Genomic DNA, 17,287 nt, shown 5'->3' with positions numbered 1-17,287 from the left:
ATAGCCACTGGGGAAAGTCAGCAGTAACTGATAAACCTGTGTAAACTTGCGGTATGATATATTATTCTACACTATGGTTTTCCCAGATGGGAAAAGACTCACAGAATTCTACTAGACAACTCAAAAACCTGCAAACCGGCAGCTCAGCCTTAACTCGTTGCCTGTTTGTGATTGCACTTTGTATTTGAAGCTTGTTTTTGCTTAGTCTTTATTTTTTGATGACCCCAGGGAAGATCATCTGCCAAACACCCTCAAGTATCAAATCTGTCAAAGACGAAATGCAGCAGCTTTTAGAAGAGAAGCCACAAAAGACTGTGGGGTTTCCAAATAGAAGTGAAGCTGATGGGAAAGAACTGGTTGTTTTAGCTGATAATGCTGTGTAGTTTCTCATAGCTATCCTCAGTGAATGTCCACCAACCCTGCCCATAACAACCCGAGATCCTTGGGCAATGCTGATGGATATTCCACACCAAAGGGTAGATGTTCACATCCTAGCTTACTCTACAAAACATCTGTGCATGTTTGCAATATATAGTTTCTTCTCAACTGAAAAAAAAGGCGGGGGGGGGGGAACAAAAGCCGTCTAAATGTACAAGTACAAAAATAAAACACCAGTCCAGGGGTCCCTAACCCTTGCTGTGTTTCAGAATCATCTGGAGAGCTTTACAACCAACCCCACAGACTGGAGAGATGGCTCAGTGGTTGGTTAAGAGAACCAACTGTTCTTCCCGAGGTTCAGAGGTCAATTCCCAGCAACCACATGGTGACTCACAACCATCTGTAATGGGATCAGATGTCCTCTTCTGGTGTGTCTGAAGAGAGCAATGGTGTACTCATATACATAAAATAAATAAATAAATCTTTTTTTAAAAACAATAAAATAAAACCAACCCCACATGGCCCCAGTATTAGTTACATGCCTCAGGTGTTCTCTGTGTAGCAGTCTGGGAGCTGATGGCTTAGGATACAGGTCTCAAGTTAACCTGCACGTGAAAGGTCACCTGGGCTGCTACAGTAACCACTGACGCCTGCCCTCCTCCACTGATCCCAAGAGGACAACGCATCCTTCGGTTTGTTTTTAAAGCTCCCCAGATGCCCCTTAATGGGCATCAAGTGACAAGACCGCCAGCGGGGGAAAGCTAGTACTCGGCCGCAAAGGAGATGATAATTTTAAGTCAGTTCTTTTATGAGTTAGTGCTTTGTATCTCTGGGTAGCCAAAGTAACTAAAAAAAAAAAAAAAAAAAAAAAAAATCACACTCAAGTAAAACTCTTTTGGTCATCCACAATGCAAAAACCCACCAGTTCCTTAAAAGGCGGTAAGGTTTCCTGTTCACAGAGGCCATTGAACAACGTTACAGCTCATAATTTCATAAACTGTCTGTCATAAATGACATATGGCAAATTTCCTATGTGTAGTTCAATATAAACGTTTGCTGATTTGTTGAGGATGTAATCCACCATGCATGCACTATTTTGGTCACAATCATGCCCCATTTCTAATATCCACCCCTCAGTGAATGTCAAGGGCATGACCCAGACTTCAGGTGGCACAGGCTGTGGTGGGAATGGGGAGGGAACAGGATGACGAGTGGTTGGATGACACACTTTGACACTCTCCACAGTGTCTGGATGACTGTGAATGCTGTATGACTTTTCCTGGGGAAGAGATGAACAGATGTGTCTTTATCTCAGATAGGACATGATGAAACAGCTCCCCTAATGTAGCTTAGGGAACCGGTGAGTTTATTGGGATTACTCAAAGGAGCTCCGGTGACTCAAAGTCAGCTGCATCCTGGAAAAGCCCATTATGCTATCAGAAAGTGACATCCCTGGAGCTCCCTGCCCAACTTTCAGGCACTGCTGGCCTTCCCTTCAGCAATTTACTGCTTTCATGTAAGCCTGGTAGCTGTCTGAGCCAGTCTGAGGAGCTTGCCTCTTGGAGAGAATGTTTCAATTTGGAGAGAGAAGAGTTGTTTAAGTCAGCCTCACCTCTAGGGTGAGAATGATAATTTTTTTGTTGTTGTTGTTTTCGAGACAGGGTTTCTCTGTATAGCTCTGGCTGTCCTGGAACTCACTCTGTAGACCAGGCTAGCCTCGAACTCTTGAACTCAGAAATCCGCCTGCCTCTGCCTCCCAAGTGCTGGGATTAAAGGCGTGCGCCACCACCGCCCGGCTGATAATTTTTCTTAAAATTTGTTTTGTTTATATGTATGTCTACATGAGTGGGCACACGCGTGTGAAAACAGAAGAGCTCATTTGATCCCTGGGATCTGGAGTTGCAGGTATTTGCAGGAGGTTGGGCTTGTTACTGAATCATCTCCCAAGCCCCCAGAAACATAGTTTCCTTTCAGGAAATTTAAAGAGTCAATCACCCCACTCCCTTTGCCTCATAACACAACATAAACTGCAAATTTGACAAAATCCTGATTGTATATGTTGAAAAGCAACGAATTCCATTTATGTGGGTCATAGACACATAGAAAAGCATCTAAAATGTGTGTGTGTGTGTACGTTTTATTAAAAAGAGAAATAATCTAGGTTTGGTAAATTGAAAATTCTTGGCATGAAAAAACCCAAGACAGCATTGGTCTATGATCTATGATGTGTTCTTTTACAATTTTTATTTCTCAGTAGGGATCTTGGGGTTCCTGTTAGGTCTCAAACCCAGGACAAAGGGCTGAGGTGCCCACTTAACATATCAAAGTTGACCTGAGGGCCAGGTTCTCCCAGCATTCCACAGTCACCTGTTAAAGGGTGTGGCTGGCACACCTTACTCCTTACCCTAAAGTTTCCCAGCCTGGGGGATTGGGCTTCCCGTCTCCCAACTGCCCTTCCCTACACAATCCAGTCATTTTGGTTACTTGGTCTTTTCATCTACTCTCTTGGCCGGGCTGACTCTCTTGGCTGGAAGATCCTCTCCCCCCTCTCTCTCTTTTCCTCTCTCTATGGGTCACGTCCACTCTGGACTCTCCCAGATAGCCTTTGGCTATATTCTCCCTCATATCTATAATAAACTTTCTCCACCATACTTAAGAGCAGTCCTCTCTCTCTCAGTTCCTCCCTTCTCCCCAACCCCCAGCTCCTAAGTACTGTATGATCTTAATGGCTTTGAATTCTGAGGCTTCTGAGCAGTGTGTTGATGCTATGGGGCTGAGTCCAAAAGAAAGTCACTACATCGGGACACATTGCAGTGAAGGAAAAGAGAGGGCTCCTGTACGGGGCTGGTGGTGCAACATCCTTTGTATTGATTTGCCGGTGCACAGCAGGTACTTGGTCATTAAGCTGGGACAGGAGCTGAATCCGTCTATCTTGTGAGTTCTCTCTTCCTTCAGTGAAAATCCTAACCATCCAGACAATACCAGACACTCTGGTGCTTTCTATTTAAAGTCAAACAAAATGTTCTTCCTGTTTTCTAATTTACCACTGCACTCAACATTTAAATTTAAGGAACAAAACGGCTTCCTTTTTGTTATTTTGAGACAGTGTCTCTCTGTACAGCTATGGTTGTCCTGAATTTACTATGCAGACCTAGCTGTTCCTCGAACTCACAAAGATACTGTCTGCCTCTGCCTCCCCAGTGCTGGGATTAAAGGCATGCGCCACCACGCCCGGCTCCTAGGAAAGACTTCTTGAAAAAAGTCGAGTGACGAATTTCTCTTATTTAAAGTAGCCTCCTGCATTCCTGAACATGGAAGGATTAAATGAAGGGCTTGCTAGAGAAACTCCCTATCTGGAACGTGGGAAGATTCCTACGGTGGCTAATAAGACATCTCCATCGTTTGCATATGTAAAGGACAAACTTAAACTTGAATTTGGTATTTCACGTTGCGCCTCACAAAAAAACGAGCTTTTATCAAAGAACTAGGCAGCCGGGTTTCAAGTGGGTGGGTGTGTACTCAGCGCGGGTGCGGAGTTGGTTTTGTTCCCAGTAGAGTTGACACCAGCAATGGCGACTCGCGGCCACACCGGGGCAGCCTCTTCTAGGCTGGCCGCCCGGCCAGAAAAATCACTTGGGCGAGCTGAAGCTGTTAGCCAAGTCTGGCCTGCCATAGCTGCCAAGAATTTAAAGGGGGTCTAGAAACAAGCACCGTCGCTCTCTTTTAGAGCTTCTGGAGACTCTGGGTTAAGAAGAAAAAAAAGAGAGAGAAACGGATATAGTGGCTTTGTTGTTGTTTCACGGGGTCTTCATGGTACCCCAAGGTCCAGGCTACCGGGTCCCCAAGGCAGAGAGAAGCGGGGCAAGAAGAGGGTCAGCCCCGCAGGCCCAGTCCGCCAGGGCGCGCCCCAGCTCAGCGCTCTGCGCCGGGTGACCCAGGAGGCGCGGGGGTGGGGTGGGAGTGGGGCGAAACACTACCACCCCCGCGGCCCGCCCCCCAGCCCGGCCTGTGATTGGCTTGGGGGGCGCGAGTGCCCGCCCCGGCGAGCGGGAGGGTCCCCGTGGGCGCCGGGCGGCGCAGGCGGGGCGGGGAGAGCCGGCCGGGCGGAGCAGGCGAGGGGCGGGCGCGCGGGTCCCGGGGATCGCCGAGCGGGCTTGGGGAGGCCGGGAGAGCCATCGGCGGGGGCGGGAGCCCGGCGGGCTCAGCACAGAGCGGGGAGAGCTCCGGGCCAGCCGCCGTTCGGCGCGCTCTCGGAGCCGCCAGTCCGCGCGTCCCCGCAGCCTTCCGGGAGGAAGCGGCGCCGGGGCCGGGTGTAGCCTCACCTGCCAGCCCTTCCCCGCCGGGCGGCGCAGAAGGACAGACGGTCGCGGCCCCGCGACGTACTTCAGCCCGTCGCAGCGTCCAGGACCCTGCGCGGGGCGCCGGCTCCATGGCGACCGGGCTCGGGGAGCCCGTCTACGGACTTTCGGAAGAGGAGGTGAGTTCCTGTCCAGAGCGTTCTGCGGAGGGGACAGGGCCCACTCCGCTGTGAGCGTCCCCTGCCAGCAGGGGCTTTGGGACTCCGGGTGATCCCGGGCGCTGGGTGGCTTAGTCCTCCCTCTTCACCCCGGCGGTGCGCTTCTCCGCCCGGGGTTCTCGGGGTGGGCGGAGGCCGCGTGCGCCGCTGCCCTGCGGGTCCCTTTGCTCTGCAAGCTGCGTCTCTCGGGGCTGGTGGGCAACTTTTCTGGACCACGCTCCTGCAGCCAGGAGTCCGTGACGTGCGTCACGTCTAGGTAGCTGCAGGGGTCTTTGCGTGGTGCAGGCGATCTGGGGGCTGCTGAGGAGCCTAGTGGTGTCTCCCCTTGGGACTTTTCTTGCTAGTGGGCGCTCGGTAGCGGATGTGTGCAGCTTCTGGCGAGAGTGAGGGACACCCGGAGAGTTGCGTGCGTCCGCCCCTGGGTCTTGCAAAGTCTGGAGCTGGGATTGTGCATTCCAGAGTCTCCTATTTTGGTGTGTGGAGGTGATCTGGGGAGGAGGCAGGTGCTGCAGGAAACTTAGAGGAAGCTTGCTGCCCTGCCATTTCTCTCCGGTCCAGAGGATTCAAAGCCCGGCATCTCTAGGGTGGGTGGAGAGAAGAAAGCTCCATTGATCTCTTTTATTAATAAAACGAATGAAATAAGCCACACCCCCAAACGGTCGGTTTGACTGGAGAGGGCTTTGTTTTTAAAAACCTCACTCTCTCATCGCGGTCCCCACTCCCCCTTTTGAAATGATCCTGCTAAATCACTGCTCAGCCCTCACTCGACCAGCCATTCTCGACTCTTATTGGTGTGTTGCTCTGCCAAAAAGGGGGGTGGGAGGCCTGTCGCGGGCGCGGAGTGACAGGCAGGCTGGATGGAGCAGGTAGGAGTGGTTCGCCATCTGGCGGGGTGCGCGCCCAGGTCTGGCTCCCCTTTCGAGAGGTGAATTTACAACCCTTGAAGCATTACTCAGCAGGGAGGTATTTCCTATCCTGGTTGTGCATTTCATGAAAAGTGGATGCCTGGAAATTTGGGCTTTCTCGATTTCTCTTTCTTACCCTCCCTCCTTTCTTTCTGAGGTTCCCTCTTTCTCTGGTGATGGGGGTGGGGTTTAAAGAGAGTCTATTATCTGAGACAGGCTCACGTTATGGCTTGGCTTTCTGCAGCTTCCCTACTGGCAGTGTGTGTGTGTGTGTGTGTGTGTGAGTGTGTGTCTCTATCTCAGCTTTCCTACCGCGGCATAATGTGTGTGTGTTTGTGTATTCTACATAAATGTGGAATGAAATGGGTATCTTGTGGAAGGCAGGGCATTTAGGGGCTGATTTTATTTTTTTGATAGTGCTAGATAGGCATACTGGGCTGCTATGATCAAAGAATGATCACAATGTGAGTAATGTGTGATGTGTTTTTGATTATTTCCCATGCTTGTGTAGAATAAAGTGTGTGTGTGTGTGTGTGTGTGTGTGTGTGTGCAGTCATCTGGAGATGAGAAAAGTAGAATTGTTTTGTTTACCTAGGGGATTCTCCTCCTAGCTCCTGGAGCTGGAGGGCAGTCAGATCTCTTGGAGGTGCTGAGATTCTGACGTTCCTAAACAAAGGGCTTCCTGGGTGAGGTATCAAGGGAGATGAAGACAGCTGTGTTTCATCTTAGGTTCTCTTTCATTTTTTAAAAATATCATGATTATTTTTAAAAGCTCCCTGAAAGAAACATTCTGAGACTGTTTTGGAAAATGCATCTGCATAAAGGAATCCTTTCTGTCACGGTTGTCCGTGCTTTGTTTACGATGGCAGCCCGTGTCAGAATCCACCTCAGGTCGCGTCGTCTTGCCACTTTTGTCTTGGAGAATCACTGTTGATCTTGACTGGTGTGGGGTGTGAAAGCTAAGAGCACAGACACCCAACCGAGTGGGTGGGGGCTTACCTGAGACTCTTCCCTCCTGCCTGTTATCAGAGGGACTGTACAGAGACTAGCAAGGGGTGAGGGAAACACAATTTATCTGTGTATTGCCTTGCTATGGATGGTTCTGTTTAGTTACACACATCATGTATGATGCAAAAATAAGCCTCAACTACCTTTTTCACTTTTCTCTTCCCAATAGAAAATGAATGACTTCATTTTGGGGGGAGAGGGGAGGTTCGAGACAGGGTTTCTCTGTGTAGCCCTGGCTGTCCTGGAACTCACTCTGTAGACCAGGCTGGCCTCGAACTCAGAAATCCGCCTGCCTCTGCCTCCCAAGTGCTGGGACTAAAGGTGTGCGCCACCACCGCCCGGCATGACTTCATATTTTTAAGGTATCTGTTTGGTATGGGAGGTTTCTCTCTGTTCAGGGGGGTTCCTTTTGAAGACACAGAATGCCTTTGTATAATATTAATATCAAATTATTAAATATACTTGGCTTGTCGTGTCTCCGGAATTAGTCTGTAAGCAAACAAACGGGAGTGATGAGCAGGCTCTGGCAGTGGGATGCCCAAGCACCTCTGGCTTGTCAGGGTGTGCTACATAGGCTGTACCAGAGGCTGCAAGTATCACATGAAGGTGCTTGTTTAGCTGTAGAGGAGTCCACTTGTAAATCTCTCCACAAGTGGAGGGTACTCAGGAGTACCCAGGGTTCTCTTGTAAGTAGACTTGTGTTTATATTTGATAGTGGCAAAAGCATTATGTATTTGGAATGGACTTAGTCACGTCCCATCTTATAAAGCACTGGTGAGCTCTGTACTGCTATTGGTCAAGCATGGTGCTAATCTAGAACATAGCAGGATAGCAGAGCCAAGACTCTGCTGCTGGGGTCATCAGCCTGAGATCTGGCTAGTGTATGGAATGACAGTGATTGGGATGTAGGTTTCGCCCCTGTGGGTGTACATGTTACTTAAGTTTTGCCATGCGTTGCAGATGAATTTCTTTGGGTGGTTTAGAATTCATATTCACTCCGATTTAAATTCTGTCAGTTTCAGGAACCAAAATCAAAAAGCTCCATCAAAGGAGTTTGGGTGTTGAAGGGATTAGGTAACGAACAGCCATTCTTATTTATGGCCGAGGACCAGATTTGGTTTTGAATCAGAATGGTTTGGACGAGTTTCTGAAACTGGTTTGGGTCCTCGAAGACTCTTTTTCTTGTTTGTGTTTAATTCTGGCCATCTGTAATCCGTGTTGGCATGATTTACTCAGGAATACTATTGTTACTTTCTTGAAATGTTTCATCACACCTGAGACAGGTATCTTCTTTGGGTGGGGGAGAGTTTGTATTGGATAATATATCAAGAGTTTGAATGACAGCCTTTTGAAAAGATTAGCTGTGGTATCCCAGCACTTAGGAGGCCAAGGAAGAGATGGTGAGCTTGAGGCCAGCCTGGACTATATGCCAACCAAAAAAAAAAAACAGGAAACAAACATCCACAACCCCAAACAAACAAAATGGCAGGCTATGTCACTTAACATATTTTTGGTGGCTAGAGGAGGCGATGGCCTGAGATGGAACTTGGGATGTATCTCTCATTCCATACAAACAAGGATACACATCACATACTAAGCCTTAAGCATATGAAACTAACTTATGCTTCATTAGAGACCCTAAGGTATGCTGTTATTTTTGGCTGAGGAGTGGCGCACCAAGAGTGCTTAAATAAACCGCATGAAAGACATTCAGCAAGTGAGTGGGCCTGTTGGTCTCAGAGCCCTAGTTCTTAAAGGATTCGGACAGATCTCCTTTTTCTTCAGAGCATCTTGAAAGGTTTTCACAGCTAGATTATTGATGTTAGTGGAAAATGACCTAAACATCATGGGTTGCATTCAAACACTCACTGACCAAACTGGCCTGGGGCTCTCATTAATGTGGTCCCCATACTGTGTTAAAGCTAGGGAGAGTTCATGAAAACTGGTGAGAGACCTTGCTTCTCTGGGTCATATTCTCACCTGGCCACAGAGGGTAGCTGTGTGTGTGTGCCTCTCCTGTGTGGCAGTGTGTGCAGCTGCCACAGTCAGCACTCTTCTCTATTGCCTTAGGGGTCTCTACTGATTTGTATATACTTATAAATGTGTTAATGAACACGTAAGGGTAACTTGGCCATTGATAACATGCTGATTTCATTTTAAGGGCATAGCCATCTTTAAAATGCATCATTACTTTCTGTGCCCAAAACTAATATTGTTGTCTAAGTAAGACATGCTGTCAATTTTAGGAAGTATCTTTATTTCATAGAGGTTAAAATATGGGACAAGGATGTGTGAGGAACTGATGAGTTCTATTAATTAGAAAGCTCTAAGCTTTAGGTCCCCTTCAGAATGTGTAGTGATGGAACGTTTTCCCCTATTGTTTGCCGGGATGTTTGGGCTTGAATTCAGGGCTTTGCATATTAAGCAAATGCTTCCCCTCAGAGTTTGCAGCTCCAGGTTAGCACTTTCAAGACCAGTTTCTGCATATGTATCTGAGCAAGGGTTAGAGGGAGAGAAACAGTCTCTAATGGGCATTCGTGTAGGAAAAACCAGAGCCTCTGTGGTGCCTCTCAAACAGCCAGCTGTAAGCTCATCCTGCATCTGTGGAAGGCGTGGACAAGACTACTTTCCGGTGTACATAAAGTTTGTGTCCTAAGGTGTGGGGGCTGCCAGACTGTATTCCCTGTGGTACCCTCCCTAGTGCTGTGTCAGGGTTGCCGTCCTCGTCCTCATAGGCTGTGAGGGCAGGACCACTGGGTGAATTGTCTGCTGCACACTTGCTAAACATTGAGAAACTAAAAGAGAGGCTCAGCTTTGCAGTGCCATTTAGAAACTTTGTTGTTGGCCGGGCGGTGGTGGCACACGCCTTTAGTACCAGCACTTGGAGAGGCAGAGGCAGAGGCAGGCGGATTTCTGAGTTCGAGGCCAGCCTGGTCTACAGAGTGAGTTCCAGGACAGCCAGGGCTATACAGAGAAACCCTGTCTCGAAAAACCAAAAAAAAAAAAAAAAAAAGAAAGTTTGTTGTTGTTTTTCGTTTGTTTGTTTGTTTATGCTAGAGCTAGATGCCAGGGCCTGTAAGACAAGCCCTGTCCCACTTGTGAGCCCCTCCATAGTCTCCTTTTTGTCAGTGGGTAGGAGATTGGCAAGCTGGAAGCTAGCTAGGCTACATAGTAAGACCCAGGTTCAAAAAAGTAACTTTTGGCCTGGCAGTGGTGGCCCACACGCCCTTAATCCTAGCACTTGGGTGGCAGAGGCAGGCGGATTTCTGAGTTCGAGGCCAGCCTGGTCTACAGAGTGAGTAGGAAAAACCCTGTCTCGAAAAAACAAAATGAAAACCAAACAAACAAAAAGAAAAAGAAAAGAGTAACTTTTGGCTCTTTCTTTCTTTCTTTCTTTTTTTTTTTTTTGGTTTTTTGAGACAGGGTTTCTTTGTGTAGCCCTGGCTATCCTGGAACTCACTCTGTAGACCAGGCTGGCCTCAAACTCAGAAATCCGCCTGCCTCTGCCTCCCAAGTGTGGCTCTTTCTTTATAGTACATTGTTTTATTTTCAGGACCCTTGAATTAATATTATTATGGAAAAACAGTCGTCTTAACTGAAGGAATAAAATAATTTGTTGCAAGGGCTGAGTACAGTAGCAAAATGGAAATCCTGAGATGACAGCAGTCTCTTTAGCTGCCAAGGAGAATACAGATATCTTGTGGTTCTAGGACATTGTGGAGACAGTGGGTAGAACTTGTATCTGAAAGTTGGTTTCAGGTATCTGAGGAGCTTCCATAGGCTTACTGTGTGTTCAAAAGGAAAAAAAAAATGTGTTCAAGGAAGAAATTCCCGTGACTGGAGTAAATGCGTTGAGTTCTCTACTGTAAACTGGCGAAGTGGTTTGCATAGGAATTACGTCTTTTAAACTGTTTAAAGTTATGAATCATTTTAGAATGTAACATTATTGCAACAACACATGTGACTTCCTGGTAAATTAGAAGAACCTGTGTTCATCCATGGCTCATTTAATCACTTCTCTGCCTCGTGTGGAGTTTCAAATAGCATAATAGAAACAGGTAATGCCTGAGGCCCTGGGTTGGATTCTCAGTCCTAGGAAAAATCCAACCCAAACCCAGATTAAAATGGCTCTATGTGATAGAATGAAAGCATACTCCTTTACCTTTAAAACATTTTTTTTCCTTTGAGTTAAAAGGTAAGCTAAACAGATTTCGTTGTCCTTAATTTTGTTTTGTTTTGTTTGTTTTCGAGACAGGGTTTCTCTGTGTAGCCCTGGCTATCCTGGAACTCAGTTTGTAGATCAGGCTGACCTTGAACTCAGAGGCCCTCCTGCCTCTGCCTTCCTAGGTAGTGCTGAGATTAAATCATGTGATTCCACCGCCCAACTAATTTTGCAGTTTTGGTGAGTAGCAGCTCTGAGAGGGAGGAGGCTTAGAGGAGGAAGAGGAGGGGGAGGAAGAAGAATCTCACAAGGTTTCAATTTTGGTGTTGTAGGTGTTTGATTAGATGAGTTTGTCATTCTGGTTTTTGTTTTGTTTTGTTTTGTTGTCTCTGCCTCCCAAGTGCTGGGATTAAAGGCATGCGCCACCACCACCCAGCCCTGTTTTGTTTTAAGGAGATGGGTAGAGGTATGTCCTGAACCTCTGGCCTGCCATCCTCTTAGCTTTGGTCTCTAGCAGTTGAGACTGCATGTGTGCCGCCACACCTGACTTTGAAATATTTGTTAGTTGGGGATACAGCGAACTTTTGACAGTCCACATTAAAAAGAGTGAACATACCGTAATAACTAATCCAGTATTGGGATTAATGAAGGGTGTGTGTGGGGGGAAGGGTGTGAACTTTACTTCTGTTGTTACAGTGTTTCTCTTGCAGGTGGCAGTACAAATGGATAGTCTTGCTTTCTGACTATAGGTGGCAATATTTGTACTGTTTACTGTTACTTTGAGCTCTGTGCTTGGTAGAATATGGAAATGAGAGCATAAGAGATTGAATATATAGAAGCTAGATTTAGAAACCAATATATTCTGTTAAAAAAAATCAGTTATTTAATAAAAACACCCAGAGGGCCGATTCTCAATGGATACAGCGGCAGAGACCATTGGTTTTCTGAGTGTTTTCAATGCTGTCTTTACTCAGGGTGTATACAAACAATTTCAGGAGAGAGTGACAGGCTTTTAGATTTGGGGAGAGAAGTGACCACAATGTCCTGGCACATAGAGGTCTTTTCTGCATTAGTCCTTCCTTGTCTGATGCTTCTGGTTGTGCTGTGTGTGCTTCCTGTGATTCCTTGTCACTGAAGAACTGATTACCAACCTCACTCCTAATCTTGGTTGCTAAACAGATTTTTTTTTTCTTTGAAACATAGTTTCAGGGTTATTTGTATCCCGATCTAGTTTCTAATTTACTGTGGAGCCTGGGATAACCTTGAACTTCCAATCCTCCTGCTGAATTCTAGACATTTGCCACTTGTCTCATTTATGTAGGGATCAGACCCAGTGCTATTTTTCATGCTAAGAAAGCACTGTACCAAGTGAGCTACATCACCAGCCCTGCAAAAGAGATTCTTGATTCCAAGTGTGCGCCTATAGCTCACGTTCTAGCTGAAGCCGGTGGATGTATCTGGCTAGACTTTTTATTATAATCATTTAGGTTTGTTCTCAATTCAAATAGCCCAACTGCTGACTGTTGCTGTAATACTCTAAGTGAGAAAAGCCGCCCCCCACCCCCAACATGTATCTGGGTAACTAGTTTGAATTTGACACTTCAGTTGACTTTTTGTCCCAAGAGCCATGTTTTGATTCAAACCTCACCAAGTCTAAAGTCAAGCCACTCTGATTCCTTAAAGCTCATCACATTCAGTGTTTGGCGACTTGTTGGCAGGCAGACATCTCAGAGGGACTGTGTATTCTCTTTATGTCTTCTATTCTCCAAGAGAAAGGGGCCTCTCAGAGATGTTTTCTTTGGGTTGAAAGAAGCTGTGATGTGCTGGACTTGGGACATGAAAGGGCTCACTGGGACAGTGTCCCATGAAGAAGGACATATACACTGTGGGAGATCTTCTGCTATGGGTGTGAGTGGCATCCAGCCAGTTCCATGATACTTGGTCTGGGCTCTACGTACTGGAGGTTTTCAGCCAGCTGAAGTCAGGTGGGAATAGTGCCTGAGTGCTTTGTGCATGTTTCTGCTTCCTGTCTTCCAGGCAGAGAGCATGTGCCCTGTTCAATAGGGTCTCATTATGTAGCCCTGGTTATCCTGAAACTTGCTTTGTAGACCAGGCTGGCCTTGAATTCATAGAGATCCACCTGTCTCTGCCTTCCAAATGCTAGGATTAAAGGCGTATGCCACCACTGCCTAGCTATAAGTGTTTTAAAACAAAGATAAGCAGATTTTTTTTTTTACTTATTTTACTTATTTATTTACAATGTATGTATGTATGTATGTATGTATGTATGTATGTATGTATGTATTTGTATGGGTATTTGTCTGCGGGCATGTATATGCACCACAAGCATGTCTAGTGTCAGCAGAGGCCAGAAGAGGGCAATGTATCCTCTGGGATTAGAGTTACAGATGGTTGTCACCTGCCCTGTGGGTGTTGGACACCCAACCCAGGTTTTTTGAAAGAACCATCTTTCCAGCCCTTTGTTTTATATGCACATCTTGGCATGTGTTTGGGACATCACCACTGGGAAGTTCAGGGAGTCTGAATTGAAGAGTTTTTACTGGGTGCATTAGTTGTATTTATGTATGGATTTTGTGCCTAAGACTTGAACCCAGGGTCTTTCTAGGTAAATGCTCTCCCACTAAGCTCCATCCCTGGCTTGTCTTTCTTGTTTCTTTTCTCCTCTTCTCCCTTCCCCTCCAAGCCTGCTTCTTGGTGCCCTGAGGGCTAACCCATGGCCTCCTGCTTCCAAGGCAAGCACCCTCCTGATGAGTTGGATGTCCCCAGTTCCTGATTTAGTCTTGCTAACTCTAGAGCAGTGGTTCTCAGGGGTCATATATCAGATATTTATATTATGATTCATAACAGTAGCACAATCACAGTTATGAGGTAGCAATGAAAATAGTTTTATGGTTGGGGGAGGTCACCACAACACAAGGAACTGTATTAAAGGGCCAAAATATTAGGAAGGCTGAGAACCACTGCTCCCGAGGATACATGAGTTCGGTGGCTCTTTAAGCTGACCCGTCCATGTTGATTGTGGGCTCTAGGGTACCTTCCTGTTGAACCTTGAGAAGCTGGCATCTGGCATGCCTGCCTTGCAGTCATGTCTTAGCTTCCAGTGAACACTAATCGGAGACGACATGTGGAGCCCAGGGTGAGAGCTTTCCTGGTTTCACTTCCAGGAGGAGGCTGAGAAGAGTTGAGCAGTCAGGGGTGTGGGTAGGAGGTAACATGGAAGAATATTGACTAATATGGAGATGTTAGTAATAACATCTTTGGAATGACACCTAGAGGCTTATAAAATTGTACAATAGAATTCTGTTGTAAGAATAAAGTTCACACACACACACACACACACACACACACACACACAAAAGCTAGGGATATCCCAGCAGGCCGGTGGCTAGATATATCTAACTTTTTTTTTTTTTTTTTTTTTTTATTTATGAGTACACTGTCGCTGTCTTCAGACACACCAGAATAGGGCATCCAATCTCATTACGGATGGTTGTGAGCCACCATGTGGTTGCTGGGATTTGAACTCAGGACCTCTGGAAGAGCAGTCAGTGCTCTTAACCGCTGAGCCATCTCTCCAGCCCCTATATCTAACTTTTTGCAAAGGAATTACAGATAGTTTAAAATTTTTTTTCTTTGTTATCTGCTTGTATTTCGTTTTTATGAGACACTTACTTTTTTTCTTTTTAAGTTTAAAAATAAGGCAGAACTCTGGGATTTGTGACTACAGTTCATAAGAACCTATCATGAATTTTATGACTAACTAAAGAGAGAGGAACGTGAGGACTCTGAGCACAAAGGCAATGATGGAGAGATGGAAATGACCTAGATGGGCCCCTGTAATGTACACGTAGCTGCAATCACAGACTGTGTTTGAGTAACTGTGTCTATAAATATGTGTGATTACTAGAGGTTAATCTCAAATTTAACATTTAAGGAGATAGAATAAATATATAAAAGGAAAGTAGACAGGGTGCCCTCCCCCTCCCCAAGCCTGTGCTTCAAGGTTCAGGTAAAAAAAAAAATGAGAGCGATTTGGTACGAATATGGATATGATATTTGCTCATTTGGACACGTGTTTACCAAGGCCCTGCCTTGTGCTCTTTACCAAGGGTACCAAGGTCATCTCTGCCAGCCGGGAGCTCCCCACCAGATGGGAGGAGAAAGGATACATGATTGGCTGGTAAACTGGATATTTTTACAGATGTTTTCTCTACCAGGACACTTGATCTTTGTGTTTCTATCCTTTTACTTGTGACAGTTGTATGAAAAGGATTTAAGTCTAGTTGTGTTTTATGCTCTCTGAAAGTTTTTTGGAATGTTCCGTGAAGATCAGGGGCTGGGAACTGACTTGAGTCTGTCTCTGTATTTGTTTTCTTAGGTCTGGAGTTACACCTCTTAATATAAATCTATTTCAGTACATTGGCCCAGCTTTGTTTTAATTTCATTTTGGATCTTGCTGCCCAGGTTGGCCTTGAGACTCAAAGGCTAAAGCGATCCTCCAGCCTCAACCTCCCAAATAACTCTGGCCTACATGTACCACCGAATCCTGCAAGTAGTTTCCTGTTCTAATGATGTGTGTGCAACAGGATTCTGCTCTATGGGTTTACATAAATATCTAAGTGGTCAGAAGCTCTTTATTTTGCTTTTCAGCTAATGCCCTTTAAGTGTTGGGTGTGACCCAGAGAGTGTCCCTTCCCAAACAACAGGGTGGAGCTGACAAATACTGCACTATTTCCAATCTGAGACAAATCAGAGCCCTACCTCAGCTGACTAGTATTTCTGAAAGAGGATGCATCTACCTTCCAGTTTATGTGTGTGTAGTCTGTTGATGGATTCCGTTTCTCCCCTCTTAGTTCCCCAGACTTCCCGCTTACAGGCCACGGTTGGCAGTTTTGGGGTCTGAGTTGGCAAGTGTCTAATTGTATGTCGTGATACTTAAGCATGATGGTAGATTGTTGTAGCTGTTCCCGGGACTGTAACTGCACTTGGCGTATTCACTACTCATATGCCATTTAGGGAACATACTCCCAGGACAGGTCTGTCAACCCCGTGATGTCATTAAGAAGCTGCAGGAGCTCTTTGCTCTGCTCTGCCATCCATAATCCTGCTCTTTTCAGAGGCCTTATTTATCTGAGGGTAGTAGCCACTGGCAGCTGGAGCCAGGCTCTTTGTATACTGCTCAGAGAGGAGAGAGGATGGCTTCCTGTGGCTTTCTCTTAAGATTAAGGATCTTTCATTTCCACAATAGTGCAGGAAGTCTCTCTCAGTGTGTCCCTCTGGTCCACAGAGGATTAGAACTGCTCATCTCTCAGCAAAATGTGTCAAGGAGGGACTGGGATGGCTTTTATGGCTCTACCCCTAGAGCTTTGCCAAAGTCAGCTGTGCCACCCTGTGGTCCACCCCTTTACTCATTCCACATTCAGAATACCCTTGGCATGGGCCTGGGAAGATGGAACACACGTATACAAGAATGAGTGCTTCATGAGAAGTCCACACTTGGGCTGGAGAGATGGCTCAGTGGTTAAGAGCACTGACTGCACTTCCAGAGGTCCTGAGTTCAAATCCCAGCAACCACATGGTGGCTCACAACCATCTGTAATGAGATCTGATGCCCTCTTCTGGTGTGTCTGAAGACATCTACAGTGTATTCCTATATAATAAATAAATAAATCTTTAAAAAAAAAGATTTAAAAAAAAAATGAGAAGTCCACACTTTCATTCCTCAAGGAAGACTCTCCAATATTGTAAAGATCTGTAAGGGATAATGCCCTTACCAATACTGTATTTATCTCATACCTGACAGGAGGGTTTTGGTTTTTGTTTTTAATTTCTTAGTAACTCATGACAGACTTATTCCTTATGACACATTCCCTATATCAGTAAAGACAGAACAGGACAACTAAATACCCCCAGTGAAAGTAAGTGTAAGAAAACACGTGGTGAGGTGGTTGGCCAAATCAGAGGGACCAGCAGTGCTGGCCTTGGTCACCTGTGTGGCAGCTTCTGCTTCTGCCCAAGTCTGTCTAATATGCCATCCCTCCCTGTCATTGTCCCTATAGCTGTCCATGGGGAGGATGGACACTGTCAGAGTTTCTCTCCTTGAGCCCAGTTTGACATGAATTTGGGGTCTTGAGATTGATCATTTGAGTTGAAAAGCACCAAGCGATGTTAAGGTCTCCCACCATATTGGTTCTGTGAGAACGTGACCTTTGGGTGACTTTGTTAGCAGCTTGTTCTTGGTCTGTGATCTGCCGCGGGAGATCTTAATTCAGGTGAAGACTCTGCCACAGAAGAATT

Source organism: Grammomys surdaster, unplaced genomic scaffold, assembly GCF_004785775.1.
Source record: "Grammomys surdaster isolate TR1022 unplaced genomic scaffold, NIH_TR_1.0 239, whole genome shotgun sequence".
In the NCBI taxonomy this organism is placed as follows: domain Eukaryota; kingdom Metazoa; phylum Chordata; class Mammalia; order Rodentia; family Muridae; genus Grammomys; species Grammomys surdaster.
Note: the sequence above shows the minus strand (reverse complement) of the source record.